Source organism: Salmo salar, chromosome ssa20 (assembly GCF_905237065.1).
Source record: "Salmo salar chromosome ssa20, Ssal_v3.1, whole genome shotgun sequence".
NCBI classification, from domain to species: Eukaryota; Metazoa; Chordata; class Actinopteri; order Salmoniformes; family Salmonidae; genus Salmo; species Salmo salar.
The window spans coordinates 20,070,429-20,086,513 of record NC_059461.1 but is presented as its reverse complement, the minus strand read 5'-3'; the positions used below and the strand labels follow the sequence as shown (position 1 = coordinate 20,086,513).

The 16,085-nt window shown below is 42.1% G+C and overlaps 1 protein-coding gene across 2 annotated transcripts in view; it reads right to left on the bottom strand.

The window, feature by feature from the left end:
• Nucleotides 1–16,085, bottom strand: part of LOC106579952 (homeobox protein cut-like 2) — a 121,937-nt gene that overhangs the window by 104,739 nt on the left and 1,113 nt on the right. The window lies entirely within an intron of this gene.

Genomic DNA, 16,085 nt, shown 5'->3' with positions numbered 1-16,085 from the left:
CTGAGTCTGAGAGAGCACGTGTCAGAACAAAGACGGTATTACAATAATCCCTATTGTTCTATCTCCCACTTCTACTAGACATTAGGGCTGGGAATTGCCAGGGACCTCACAATATGATATTATCACGATACTTAGGTGCCAATACGGTATGTATTGCGATTTTCGCGATTCTATATGTATTGTGATTCGATACTGTGATTTTGTTGAGATTCAATGTTCCAAACATATTACTCATCATATGTTTGCTGCAAAGGGACAAGAGAGAGCCATGAGAAAATGAGTTTTGATCAGTCATGGAAATAAAAGTGCTGAAAACAAATTGGCTCCCTATTTAAAAAGAAGATGGAAAAACACTAGAGTTTTGGTGCAGGAACAGCAAACTAGCGCAAAAAGAATATTGCGATAGTCAAAACGATACGATATATCGTCAAAAATAACATCCCGATATGTAACTGTATCGATTTTTTACCCCCATCACTACTAGGCATACTGTAGTATGGAATGATAGTGAGAGAGTCACGCCACAAGAGGATTGTTTTCACACAGGACTTAATCAATGTTTTCAAACATAATTTGTGGACAGATCTAAATTACACCAAACTAGTGAATGGAACAGGTTGGAAGTTTTATTTATTTATTTTATCTTTATTTAACTAGGCAAGTCAGTTAAGAACAAATTCTTATTTTCAATGACAGCCTAGGAACAGTGGGTTAACTGCCTTGTTCAGGAGAAGAATGACAGAATTTTACCTTGTCAGCTCAGGGATTCGATCTTGCCACCTTTCGGTTACAAGGCCAACGCTCTAACCACTAGGCTACCCTGCCGCCCCAAACTGGAAGTTAACTAACCCTTGCTAGCATTTATTGAATTGACTAGGCTACTTTAAGTCTTAGTCATTGGTTTTATGTCTTCCTGAATACAGAGTTAGTCAATTTCTCTATACATTTCCATGTAGTAAATCTAGTCTAATTTACAGTATCTACCTTTTCCATCCATGAAACAACCAGAACAATGAGACAAAGTCAATCATCCAAAGACCTTATTTTATAGTGCAGATGAGAGGCCTGCAGTCTGCAGAAATGAAAGCTCACCAGAGAAGATAGTAGCCTAAACACATGACTTTACCAATGGCAGGAAGTAGGGCATTCTGTCCAGTGGTCATCCACCCATCCCTGCACCCCACACTCAGACAGCCCAGTTAGCCAATGCATTGTTAGCACTGCTGGGGTCACTGTAGCCCACCATTAACCTATCCAATATTTACAACCCTCTGCTTTATTAGATGAGAAATCAGCTGTCCATATATGCCAGAAATATGGACTTCCTCATCTGCAGTCAAATGCTCTTCCCATCTTCTCAGAAATGGCTCATACATGTTCCAGCTCAGGTATACCTGCTGCAGCCAGGCAGCCAGAAGCAGGCCAGGGTAGAAGGGGTTCAATCAGTGTGTCTCGTGGGGTATTCCCCACTGTCCCGTTCCCTTCGATAAATCTCAGTGCTTTACGATTAAGTACATAAAATGAGTCATAGATCTGGACGGTAAATAAGATCTTGTCAGTGGAGCTGACGCCAAGCCAGGCTCCTCCTCCTCCAGATACTCCCTCAGTATCCCAGCCCTCAGACCACTGCTATTGAACTGAAGCTAAAATGTTCCAATAAATAAGGCTGATATTTTCCGGTGGACGTTTATGGTGCCACCCTGTAGCACGATTTGTAAACATATATAGAAAACAAAATAACAAAACAGCAGTGTAAATTCACACAAATTTACTCATTTGCTGTAAATTCAGGCACTGGCTCCTCTCTTATCGATATTATGAAAAACATCACCATTGGCAAGAAATCCACAAACCGCCTGACCCTCTACTGTCTAACGCATTCACATGCTGTTGCTATGACAATGTACTGTGTTTGTATCTTTTGTCAAAATGCTTCTCACTGGTAAAAAGCTAGGTAATCAATCAATCAATCCAGCCATCTAAAGCAGACATATCCATACTGTACATGTATGAATCAAAGACAAGCATTTATTTATTTAATGTACTGACGGCATTTATTAGACTGTTAATGCATGCATGAAATAAACAATGGAAATATCCCTTTTGACTAGATTCACTTTTATATTTAAACTTATGGCAATGTTTAGGAATTTGAAAAAACAGTGTGTGTCTGAAGAATGCTCTGTGGACCTGACAGACTAGTCTCAGGGCCGGCCCTGAGGGTTGATGAGCTCAAAATGTACTTAGATGCACTGACGGACACTTGCTTCCCAGCCCCAGCTAATCATTGTGGCCGGTTCGTTTACACTGGTCCAAAATGACTCCCTGAATGAAAGCCTTTGCATATTAAGCAGACAAACAGACAATGGAGACACACTGCTGGTGCACAAGAGAGGAACCAAATATCAGCAGTGACATGGTGGGAAGAGACACAGTGTGCTCTAGAGTGTGTACAAATGGAAATTGACAATCTAACTGATAGTCAGCAGTATTTTAGATAGATTCTATTCAAATACTGTGCATACTGAGAATGTATCTTGAACATAGTGCCTTCAGAAAGTATTCATACTGACTTATTCCACATTTTGTTGTGCTACAGGCTGATTTCAAAATGGATGAAATCCCCCAAAAAATCTCACCCATCTACACCTGTTTTTTGACATTTTTGAAAATGTATTGAAAATTATATACAGAAATATCTTATATACATAAGTATTCACACCCCTGAGTCAATACATGTTAGAATCCCCTTCGGCAGTGATTACAGCCGTGAGTCTTTCTGGGAAAGTCTCTAAGAGCTTTACACACTTGGATTGTACAATATTTGCACATCATTGTTAAAAAAAAATATTCAAGTTCTGTCAAGTTGGTTGTTGATCATTGCTAGGCAGCCATTTTCAAGTCTCGCCATAGATTTTCAAGCTGGTTTAAGTCAAAACTGTAATTAGGCCACTCAGGAACATTCAATGTCGTCTTGGTAAGCAACTCCAGTGTATATTGGCCTTGTGTTTTAGGTTATTGTCCTGCTGAAAGGTGAATTTTTGTCCTAGTGTCTGTTGGATAGCAGACTTAACCAGGTTTTCCTCTAGGATTTTGCCTGTGCTTAGCTATATTCCGTCCTTGCCGATGACAAGCATACCCATAACATGATGCAGCCACCACCATGCTTGAAAATATGAAGAGTGGTACTCAGTGATGTGTTGTGTTGGATTTGCCCCAAACACAACACTTTTTTTCATTCAGGATGCATGTTTTGGAATGTTTTTTATTCTGTAAAGGCTTCCTTCTTTTCACTCTGTCATTTAGGTTAGTTTTGTGGAGTAACTCAGTTTTCTCCTATCACAGCCATTAAACTCTGTAACTGTTTTCTATTTTTACCTACAGTTGAAGTCGGAAGTTTACATACACTTAGGTGGGAGTCATTAAAACTCATTTTTCAACCACTCCACACATTTCTTGTTAACACACTATAGTTTTGGCAAGTCGGTTAGGACATCTACTTTGTGCATGACACAAGTACTTTTTCCAACAATTGTTTACAGACAGATTATTTCACATATAATTATCTGTATATAATTCAGGAAGTAGATGTGTTCTGTCTCCTAGAGATGAACGTACTTTGGTGCGAAAGGTGCAAATCAATCCCAGAACAACAGCAAAGGACCTTGTGTAGATGCTGGAGGAAACAGGTACAAAAGTATCTATATCCACAGTAAAACGAGTCCTATATCGACATAACCTGAAAGGCCGCTCAGCAAGGAAGAAGCCACTCCTCGAAAACCGTCATAAAAAAAGACAGACTATGGTTTGCAACTGCACATGGGGACAAAGATCGTACTTTTTGGAGAAATGTCCTCTGGTCTGATGAAACAAAAATAGAACTGTTTGGCCATAATGACCATCGTTATGTTCGGATGAAAAAGGGGGAGGCTTGCAAGCTGAAGATCACCATCCCAACCGTGAAGCACGGGGGTGGCAGCATCATGTTGTGGGGGTGCTTTGCTGCAGGAGGGACTGGTGCACCTCACAAAATAGATGGCATCACGAGGAAGGAAAATTATGAAGATATATTGAAGCGACCTCTCAAGACATCAGTCAGGAAGTTAAAGCTTGGTCGCAAATGGGTCTTCCAAATGGACAATAACCCCAAGCATACTTCCAAAGTTGTGGCAAAATGGCTTAAGGACAACAAAGTCAAGGTATTGGAGTGGCCATCACAAAGCCCTGACCTCAATCCCATAGAAAATCTGTGGGCAGAACTGAAAAAGCGTGTGCGAGCAAGGAGGCCTACAAACCTGACTCAGTTACACCAGCTCTGTCAGGAGGAATGGGACAAAATTCACCCAACTTATTGTAGGAAGCTTGTGGAAGGCTACCCAAAATGTTTGACCCAAGTTAAACAATTTAAAGGCAATGCTACCAAATACTAATTGAGTGTAGGTAAACTTCTGACCCACTAGGAATGTGATGAAATAAATCATTCTCTCTACTATTATTCTGACATTTCACATTCTTAAAATAAAGTGGTGATCCTAACTGACCTAAGACAGGGAATTTTTTACTAGGATTAAATGTCAGGAATTGTGAAAAACTGAGTTTAAATGTATTTGGCTAATGTGTATGTAAACTTCAGACTTCAACCGTATCTACCAATAGGTGCCCTTTTTTGCGAGGCATTGGAAAACCTCTTTGGTCTTTGTGGTTGAATCTGTGTTCACAGCTCGACTGAGGGATCTTACATGTGTGGGGTACAGAGATGTGTGGGGTACAGAGACGAGGTAGACATTCAAAAAACAGAATGAGTCCATGCAACTTATGTGACTTATTAAGCTCATTTTTACTCTTGAACTTATTTAGGCTTGCCGTAATAAATGGGTTAAATACTTATTGACTGAAGACATTTCAGCTTTTCATTTTTTATTAATTTGTAAAAAAAAATCTAAAAACATAATTCCACTTTGACATGATGGGGTATTGTGTGTAGGCCAGTTAAACAACATCTAAATTCAAGCTGTAATACAACAACATTCAGAAAAAGTCAAGAGGTGTGAATACTTTCTGAATGCACTGTATGTCACACCTTTCCCGAGAGTCCATTTTTAGTCATGTCTGATTCAAAAGAAATAAGTCTGTTTCAGTTTCACAATTGCCATATCGCAACTTATACACTAAGTGCACATATCTCTCTATGTCAAACAATGATGTCTCAATAGTGGTACAAAAGTAATAAGTTAGAAGGTTTTAAAAGAAAACCAGGCATGCAATCAACTTGGAATTCAAAAGCTAGCATGGCTTCCACAGTTGTAGAATCAGAGAGTGAATAGAGGAAAACAACTGTTTCACAAAGACCCAACAACAGCTTCCCAAAGTCAGTAAGAAAGGAACCTTCTAAAGTGATACCAACTATTGTTCATCTTTGCACAATGCCATATTTAAATACAACATGTGTACTTTAATAATGAATTATGCTGAAGCATCCTTAAACTGAGACACAGGCGATATTTGAGAGCAATTGAGAAGAGTGATAATAAAAGAACAAACGAAATGAAAAACGACTCGTATTTCTCTGTAGATATTGAGTCATTACTAGATTCTGACAGCAGTTGTGGAGTGGGCATTGAACATCGGGTTTATAGGCCTCATTATTTAACATGTTAAGAGTCTCCCCATGGCTCTATGAAAATTTGATGGCAGTTTTACAGCTAGTTCGCTGGCTCCTCAGTCCTACTCAACGTTTAGGCTCATGCACACGGGTGAGACAAGCCAAGGCAGATATGATAAAGACCTCTCTATTGGACACACACATATAACAATGAATGTCCACTACTGTGTTTTCCTACAGAAATAGACACCCTACTACACCTTCACTATGGAAAACTGGACAGAGGTAGATTTGCTGCAGTGGTGCACAGCCTGACTTAGCTGTTTTCTGTCTCTGGATCTGCATACAGTAAAAAAAAAACATTCCTGTAAATAAAGATGGCTGTCCGGCAACTGTCTTCCCAGCAACAATGGTATTGACCGTAGTCAGATGCTAAGCTGATTAAAAATTGATCCATTTCGAAAAAATCTAATCAACTGAACAGGATTCTTTCATAGGGTGGAGTTGGGGTAGTGGTGGGGGGGGGGGGGGTCAGCAGCTGACATAGAGGCAGACCTGTCATTAACCCCTGCACCTCCACACAGCCCTCTGCACCCTGCACCCCAGCAGCATACGTCCCTTAGCGCCCCGGGACCAGACACGGCCCAGACGCCCTGAATTATTCAGCAGTCTAGTAGAGGCTACGGCCACCTCGTCTATTTATGCGTGGCAGAGGAGGGTAGTGGCTCTAATGGCCAGTCCAGAGGAGCCCTGGGTCCCAGCGGAGTCGCCCGTGGAGGGAGGAGGGGAGGAGGGGCCATAGCACAGGGCTGCAGGGGATGTGAGAGCGAATTCATCAGTGGCTGAGGTCACAGCGGGTTAATGATGCTGCACGTCTAGACGGACGCTGGGTTCACACCCTGCCCAAAAGGCTATGGGTAGTGAGGCCAAGGTCCACTAATACTTTTATCTCTAAAGGAAAACCGGTGCCAGAACATTAACTCTTTGGGGGCATTTATAATAAGCTGGTGTTATTGACTGTTGCCATGGATCCACACATGGTTACACTGGGTGCATCCTCCCTTTCATAATTCAGCCAACACATAAACCGAACGAAACAATGACCGGCTGCTGATGATTTTCTATTGGTATTTGCAATATGTTTTAATGGTGCCGTCTACCGCCACATGCTATCTAAATAAAAATCACTCAGCTGTAGAGAGAGTTCACTTCATATCAAACATAACTGAATAAATCAAATTAGAGGATAACTCTTCAAATGATGTTCACTAGGAGGAATTGTAAAGCTCGCCTGGGCAACCCCTTTGATTACTGACTCCATACACTTACCCCCTTATCATCACACAGACAATTAAAACAGCTAGAGTGGCACCCCCACCACGGCAGAGAGTCATTCAATAATCAGGGCGAGAGGGTGAGGCACAAGGGTGGGGTACACTGTTGGCAAGCGTCCCATCACCATGAGTTCTATCTGTCACCTTGGCGACCATGTTCCAGTGCATCCCGCCCTCTCTCTCTAAGGGATGAGCAACTACAGGAGAAACAGTAGTTTCCTGAGATTAGCCGATCAACAACAGCAACACACATATCAAGTCAAAGTAGCAACAGCAGAGAGGGGAGTAAGTTCATATTCACAAACGGACTGCTCCCAGATGAAAGGTATAGTGTACTCAAGCATCAAGCCATTGTCAATTGAGAGGACAAATAGACAATAAAGTCCAGGCTGGTGTTGAGCGGCATTTTTATAATATCATCCAAAAGAGATTCATGAACTTCAAGGTTGAGTTCTTTGAGAGAGAGAGTGTGCTTGATGAAGCGGAATGAGTTTAGCCTTCAATAGGTATAGGCCTATTTACTCCCACTCTCTGCCCCTGCACGCGTACTCTGCTTATCCTGCATCTGATGCCAAGAACATTTACTGTTGAGGTCAACATCCCTGCCATGATTGAACCCAACCAAAGGCATCCCAGGCTATACAGGACACACATCTCTCCCACTTACACAAATGCAATTTCCACATCTCTTCCCCTCAAAGTGACTCTGCCCATAACTCAGAGATCCACGTGGGCTCTCCTGATGGCGATGTCACAACAAAGAGAAAGGTGGGGGAGACGCACGATCAACATTCAAAACACTGGGAAAACAGTAGTAGACAAAATACAACAACCAATGTCAAATGTGTCCTAAATACACATTTTATACACAAGCATTGCAAACAAGTTGTAAATATGTGGTGTAAATCACAGTTGTTTTGTGTGTAGTATGGCTATGGATAATGAGCATGTGCTATATATATATATACATATATATAAATATAACATTCATCCACCACAAAAATCCTCAGTCACTCCAGAAATGGGCTTCATATTATGCACACACATGCAATTTGAGAGCAACATGAACTCATCCTCTGTGCAAAGACGGTCATGCTGCCTACAGCTACAACTCCTAATGTGAGGAGAGAGAGCACCTAGGGTAAGGGATGCGCCTTAAAGGCTGCCCTGTTCAGCAATAGGTCCACTGGTGTCATAATAAAGGCCATGGCCCTTAGGTTTAAACCTCCCTATTCCTGCTCTTCTCTTCAGGGTTTTCTTCCTCCAGCCCCATCCTGCAGAAGCCTGGAGCAACGTTTAGCTAAACCTGCTGGCCTACGTAGGCAGAGAGAGTCCCCTGAGGGCTGAACAATCAGACAATTTCAAGATCATGAAGCATTAAACCAATCCCGGCAGGGTACACTAATTAAACAGCCGAGCCCGGTACAGCCAACCAATCCCCACAGAGCAATTAAATCCATCCCCTCTAAAACACTGTAGAACCTGTCTGGGGAAAACCGCAGAGAGAGAGAGAGAGAGAGAGAGAGAGAGAGAGAGAGAGAGAGAGAGAGAGAGAGAGAGAGAGAGAGAGAGAGAGAGAGAGAGAGAGAGAGAGAGAGAGAGAGAGAGAGAGAGAGAGAGAGAGAGAGAGAGAGAGAGAGAGAGAGAGAGAGAGAGAGAGAGAGAGAGAGAGAGAGAGAGAGAGAGAGAGAGAGAGAGAGAGAGAGAGAGAGAGAGAGAGAGAGAGAGAGAGAGAGAGAGAGAGAGAGAGAGAGAGAGAGAGAGAGAGAGAGAGAGAGAGAGAGAGAGAGAGAGAGAGAGAGAGAGAGAGAGAGAGAGAGAGAGAGAGAGAGAGAGAGAGAGAGAGAGAGAGAGAGAGAGAGAGAGAGAGAGAGAGAGAGAGAGAGAGAGAGAGAGAGAGAGAGAGAGAGAGAGAGAGAGAGAGAGAGAGAGAGAGAGAGAGAGAGAGAGAGAGAGAGAGAGAGAGAGAGAGAGAGAGAGAGAGAGAGAGAGAGAGAGAGAGAGAGAGAGAGAGAGAGAGAGAGAGAGAGAGAGAGAGAGAGCGAGAGAGAGAGTGAGCGAGAGAGAGAGAGGGAGCGAGAGCGAGAGAGCGAGAGAGGGAGGGAGCGAGAGAGGGAGAGAGGGAGGGAGTGAGTGAGAGAGGGAGGGAGAGAGAGGGAGGGAGCGAGAGACGGAGCGGGAGAGAGGGAGCGAGAGAGAGAGGGAAAGAGGGAGAGGGAGCGAGAGAGAGAGGGAAAGAGGGAGAGGGAGCGAGAGAGAGATAATATATAAAATTCATCTGGAAAAAGGGGAAAAACTATAGGGGAATGCAGTAAGAGACTAACAAGGGAAATTGAAAAGGAGAGATTCAATTCTGCTCTTTGTTCTTCTTCTCCTTTATATTATTTTTAATTACGATTCAAAATGCCTGTACAGTCCCTTTGTTTTAACTGGGGGGGGGGGGGAGAGAGTCTGTGACCACATTATAATGCAAAAACAGTGACCCTGTTGCCATGAAAGATTGCATATTTAATTCCGATTAGAGAGTTCAGGAGCCACCTTGAAACTAGCAGAAAGAGAGACTGCCTTAGGGCCTACTTTACACACGCGCAGAGCTGCTAACACAGTCGCAACACACAATCAATACCCCCAACGTCCTCCGCCACCAAAATAAATTACAAAGTGACAACAGAAGAATGACATCAGTTGCGATTCCAAAAGAAGTGGTTGCATGGAAACGAAGGCGTGTGGAATGGGGAGCGGGGAGCATGGCTATGTGGGGGCAGAACTGATCTCTGGGACATTGCTCTCTTTCGTCCCTCAGGACATAGTGACTTCATCAGTCAGATCATTAAGGAAACACACTATAAATAAATCCTTATGAAACACATTCACTTTTTTGAATGTACATTTGCGGTCTATGTTGTTCAACTACTTAGGCCAAAAGCAATCAATTAGAAAAAGGTAAAGGAGCCAAATGTGAGGGGGCAATCAGTCTAAGCCGAGTCTCCATTTACCCACTAAAGCGCATACATCTTAAAAGCCATCAATGTTCATAGACAGAGCAAGACATCAATCAAGGACCCAATGAATGAATGAATGAATGAAAGACACTATTGTTTAGTCTACATTTGTATGGTGAGTAGCAGAAAGATATCTCCTCCCATGTTAACTGTTACTTAGATGGAAGTCCAGCGACAAGACAAATGCATTTTCCTCATGACTTTATAAAAAGCAGAAATCACCAAAGAAGAGATATGACAAGAGCAGTGGTGGCGTCAGGGAAACAGTAGCCTGGATGGAGAGATAGACTTGGTCTCTCTTTTTCTCGAGTGAGGCGGTGTATTAATCATAGAGCAGCGCTTCACGTCTACACTTCCTGTTCCTCTCCATTAAAAATGATAAACTGTTCCTCTTAAAGCCACTCGCTCGCTTCACGGTCCCAGTCTGCACCTTTCGTAGTAAAAAAGCAGAACTCTTCTCAGATTTATTTTATCCTGCTCCCATTGTTGGAGATGAATAAGATAGTAATTAACTGGAGCGGGGGTAGCAGCTGCACAAAGACAGGACTGGCTAACATAACAAGCCTGATCCATCTGTTTTTGCTGTAACCCACCTTTTGTATTATTTCTATAAAATGGAGGACATCTGCTTAACGATAACAAACGCAGTTTGGATTCTCAAAAGAACCATTGAAAGAGAGGGACCATCTTTTCCCAGGTCTTCCCTCTTCTGTTTAAATGAGGACAAATGGGCCCTAGAAAGATGTACAACGCACAGCCCACCGTATTCCTCCTCTCCAATAAACACTTTGAGCAAAGACACATAATAAGAGCCCCGGGATCCCCATAGAGACCCTTGAGAAGAGCAGGGAAGCATTGATCTCATGAGCTTAGGGGCCCAGGAGCACCCTTCACACTACGCTCACCTCCGCTGCACAACAGAAAAGGCCCGCCAGCATCACCACCACACATCATACACCATACAAAGCCCAGCTCTCACACAAAAACCAGGGTTTCTTCTTTTTTTTATCCGTGAAGGACAAAATGGACAATAGAGGGAATGAATTAAAGCCACTGAAGCCCTGCCAAATACAGCAGAGGAAGGGTGGAATGGGGACGAGAGAGAGAAAGATAGAGAAAACAGAGGAGAATTGAGGGGATTCAATATAAGCTCAGTAAAATGGAAATAGAAAAGCTTGGTGTTCAATACGTCTGCAATGCCGTCACAGTCAAAACAAATAAAGAGGGTCCACTGTAGAGACACCGCTCAATATGGACTCGCTTGGCAGGGGGACACAGATTTATACCCATACCGATGAGCCATTACCTCTCCCCTGAATCTTCAGTCTCCCCTCGCCCGCTTGCTTGACACAGTGCTAAGGAAGAAGAGCCTGTCTCCTGCAGAGTAATGTGTCCCTGAAGTTTGGTTAAATCTGGTTATTTACTCCTGCAATGAAATTGCTTCAGTCTAGGAGCAGCGGAAATAAAGAAACAGGAACAGGAAATAGATCATGCCTTTTGAGAGAAAGCACTGTCAACTACCAAATGGGGATTACTGCTGAAAAAAACCGGGGTGCGGGCTTTGGATAGGATCGGCCTTTTAGGTAGGTCTGAATGCTAAAGCAGAGGGTGAGACACCGGAAGAGAATCCTACGGGTCATGAACAGATGATCAGAAACTAATCTACGATTCTTAATAATAATAACATCCAGATGTAGATCCTCGTTAGAAATTGTCTCACACCGTTCAAAAAAGAAAGCCTACTTCGAGTTTAACGAAAGCATGAACCTATCATCATTACAAAGACACCCTCACGCACCCATAACAAACCGAGTGTACTTATTCTGCAAACCGGGAGATGAATGAGGCAAAATGGCTGTGGATGGCGGGTATGGAAATCTGCTTGAAGGAAGGTCAAAGTGATTAAGGTGACATTAATGACAGGTCTACTCGTTCTGTGGGAATGCTCACCGTAGCTGTCTCTAAACCCATTTGTCATTCCGCTCCAAATGCTGAAGCATCTGCTTTGAAGTCTCTACCACTAATGCTACATAGAGGTTAAACAGCTTAATGCTGAAGTCAGTTTCACAACTCTCTCTAATGTTGCCTGCATTTTATGTACCCGTGTTATGGCTCCTGGATTTCACAACTCAATTTACCCCAGCTAGTCTTGTAAAAGCTATCTATTTTCTTATTTGCTTTGTATTCACTGTCAAAGAATAAGAGAGGGGCTTATGGTAAACGAGACCATGACAGACGTTAACCTTCTGATATCTCCCAATGAGGAGGAGGTGTGAAAGCATGTTTGAAGAATGTTTATGTAGCAGGGTACGGGATGCAACACAGACCTGTGGTGGTGATGCGCAGCTTATGTCCCACTGCTTTTTAAAACGATGCTTAATCCACTGAGGCCTTTTGAGAGAGGTCAGTCAAAGAGGAGATTGGAGGGACAGCTCTAAAGGGATGGACATTTCTTCCCCTTACTCTAGTAACATTTTGTTCAGCATTTGAGGTCAGCTTCAAAGCTTAGCATCCATCTCTGACTCTGCATGTGTTTGTATGTGGGAGTGAGTCAATAAAAATCTGCACATCTGCATTACCTTGCGTGCATGAGTATGGCTGTCCTTACGTGATTAATATGTACACTATGGAGGAGGTAAGTGGGTCTCCCGAGAGGCGCAGCGGTTAAAGCACTGCATCTCAGTGCTAGAGGTGTCACTACAGACCTTAGTTCGATTCCAGGCTGTATCACAACCGGCCGTGATTGGGAGTACCATAGAGCGGCGTACAATTGGCCCAGCGTCGTCCGGGTTCGGGTTTGACCGGGGTAGGCCGTCATTGTAAATAAGAATTTGCTATTAACCGACTTCCCTAGGTAAATAAAGGTTAAATAAAAAATATATTAAAAAAAGTGTGCAGATGCATACGCACAGGTGTGCGTGTATGTGTGTGCAAGAGTGTGTCTGTCTTTGTGTGCATTTTCTCATTGCATACCCTGGGGGCTCTGTCTCCACCCATGCTGCCTCCCTGGGTTGCCCATGCTGTTTGTTGTTGAGGCTATCAATGGATGCCTCAGGAGCTATTCCCCCCTCCACCTCCTTTATAGATCACTCATTGGACACAGTTTTCTCAGGACACAAATCCTAACCCTCCTCTCAACCCTATAGTGCCCTAGACCTGGCATTTCCGGTAAATTATTAGATTATGGTAGCGCCTAATGTTACAAAAACCAAAGTACTAAAGCATGAATGAAAGAGACACAGAGAGCTGTTTTCACAGCCAGTTTCAGATTGCAGGGTTGGGTTTAGGGGGGCGGGAGCTGCTAGCAAACGGCGTACAGAGAAAGCAGCCAGGCTCACAGGATGCAAAGCAATTTCACTGTTTGGCAATACTGTTGTCTCTGTCTGTGGATTAGAGCTGACACGAGAGTGCCTGAGTCATGCTAAATGTAGAACAATCACAGCCTTTTGTTCCTGATCTAGACTCAACCCCTCAGAGAATGATGGAGAGAAGAGTATGGAGATGCATGGGGCTGGAAAATGGCATCAAAAAAGCATATTGCTAATAAACCATATAAAATTAGCACAGAATTATATCACTATAAGACAACAGAGGGATCCTCGAATGAATTGAATATAAACTGGGACCACAGTAATGATATTAAACTAAAGTTAGTGAGTACATTTGGATACGATTACTTGAAACTTTGAAAAACCACATTGCATTACACTTCAAAATGTACCTGATTGATAGTTGATCACTTTAAAGAAATAATCTTCTAAATACATGATATTTCCTCAATTCTATTTTGGAGAGCTAATGTGTGACTTTATATACGAATAAAATGCACAATGTTATTACAATGTAATAAGTTCTCGTAAACTGTGTCCTCTTGTAGTCGGACCTCACCTTGGGTCTGAGAATGCTCCCTACTGGCTGAATGATCTCCTGGGCTTTCTCTCTATTGGCTGAGAATTGGCTTGGGCCTGGCAGGACAGTTCCTGACCCGTCCTTTTCCATGGTCGCCAACGGAAATGCCATCTGGCTGGTGTGAATGATTACCGCGGCAATGTCCATGTGACTTGCGGCCAGCGAGAACGAAGGTCACTCCACTTCCATGCTCTCACTTTCCCTGTCCTGTTTTTACAAAGCTGTGGATGAATCATTCATCTCAGACTATTCTACCACAGAAATCTAGTTCATAGACATGGTATATTTCACAATCCTGTTTGCTGATATTGATAATAGCACTGAAAGGGTGATGGATTAAAGTCTGTCTGTGATCAGAGGGGCATGTCACACTTTGATCTGGAATAGATGATTCATAGCAATGTTCTTTAAAATAGACACCAGGATGGTGAATTGAAAGGAAGCGACAATGAAGGTACTCTGATAATGTAACATGCCATGTGACATGTTTTTGTTCCTATGGCATCGGTATACCAAAGAGCAAGAATAAACTATAAGATCTCCCCTGAGCTTCAATTATGTCTCACTTAGTTAATAAGCATGTTATTATCCTTTGCTGGTGGTGATCTCCAGATATAGATTGCCACTGGTATCCTTTATCAAATGAATTGAATTTGAAATTGTCAATATGCAAATACGACCTTGACAATTATGGAAAACCATGTCATCAAACTAGCAATGCACAAAATATAAGATGATTTTGACCCTGGACAGACATATAAATTGCAGCCTAAATGTTATGGTGAAATAATTTCTGTCAGTGACAATTGATTAATAGAATAATTCATAAATGACTGTAGGTATAGAGCTACAATGTACACTGAGTGTAGAAGGACACCACCTCTTTCCATGACATAGACTGACCAGGTGAATCCAGGTGAAAAATATGATCCCTTATTGATGTCACTTGTAAAATGTGACTGTAACTCAATATTAGGAAGGTGTTCTTAATGTTTTGTACACTCAGTATATATATATATATATATATATATATATATATATATATATATATATATATATATATATATAATAATATATATGTTTTATAGTCATTTCTATAGATTCTAAAGTGTTTTCTTCACTACAGAAACTCCAACATGACTGACATCAATACTGGGATTTTCAAGATGTTTCTATTGAGTAATATTATTCAGAAACGACATGTTAGACATGTTCTTCTTTTCAACCTTGCATTATAAACATTACGTTTTCAAGTTAAGATAATGTGCACAAGTACAGTGAAATGCCTTTTTTGCCAGCTCTAAACCCAACAATGCACTAATCAATACCAATGTAGTAGTAAAAATAACATAAGTTAGAATTACTATGTTACACAGAAGATCAGTGGTCTTCCTCAACGTTGTCGTAGATATCTGCATCTTTTTGGTTGGAAATACTTTATTTTGAGCTAATCTTAGCACAAAAGCTTTCAGACCTCGTTCAGGTAGGAAAAAATTGAATTTTCTCATTTAATTAGTCTGCTGAAACCTGAAAAACGGTCCTTACATTGGATATTTGATTCTAAAATTAGCCACTAATACAGGGTTGCAGCAAACGAACGATGTAAACGCATGCTATATTTTGTAGGCTAACATGCAAGATGTGAATGAACCCCTACGTAACACAACATAGCTCAACTCGCCCTTTGGATCCCCGACTACATGAGTAGTCTAGCGATTGGGGGGCAGAATAACAATCAGCTCTGATTTCTTCTCCGTAGGCTTTTCCGCAGGACCTGACTTGCCATGCTCCTGTCATTTCTCATGTTACAGAACATCAATCATACGGCAGACAGTGCCCTTGCGCTGGCCGAGCCTGATTTACAAACATTAGCGGGGAATACAATTACACAGTCCTTGGCCGAATAGCCTGGTGCTCACAATGCGGCTTGAGATAAGGGAACGGGGCTGAAAACGCAAAACCTTATTTCGTACTGAGACGCACAGATAGGCGAATTACATCGTCAACACTGTGGCTTTTTAGTGATGTCAAGTGTTACCGAAATGTTATTGAAACGGGTTCATTATAAATCATATAACATATGCTATATAGGAAGTCAGCAATATATTGTGAAACTATTTGTCAATTTACTGGACAAGTTTGTAAAACCGACTGGATCATTGACAACTTTGTGATAACCAAGTCAAAATATGGGCTGTCTATTTTGTAAAAACATCATTCAGATGTCTGACTATTGAT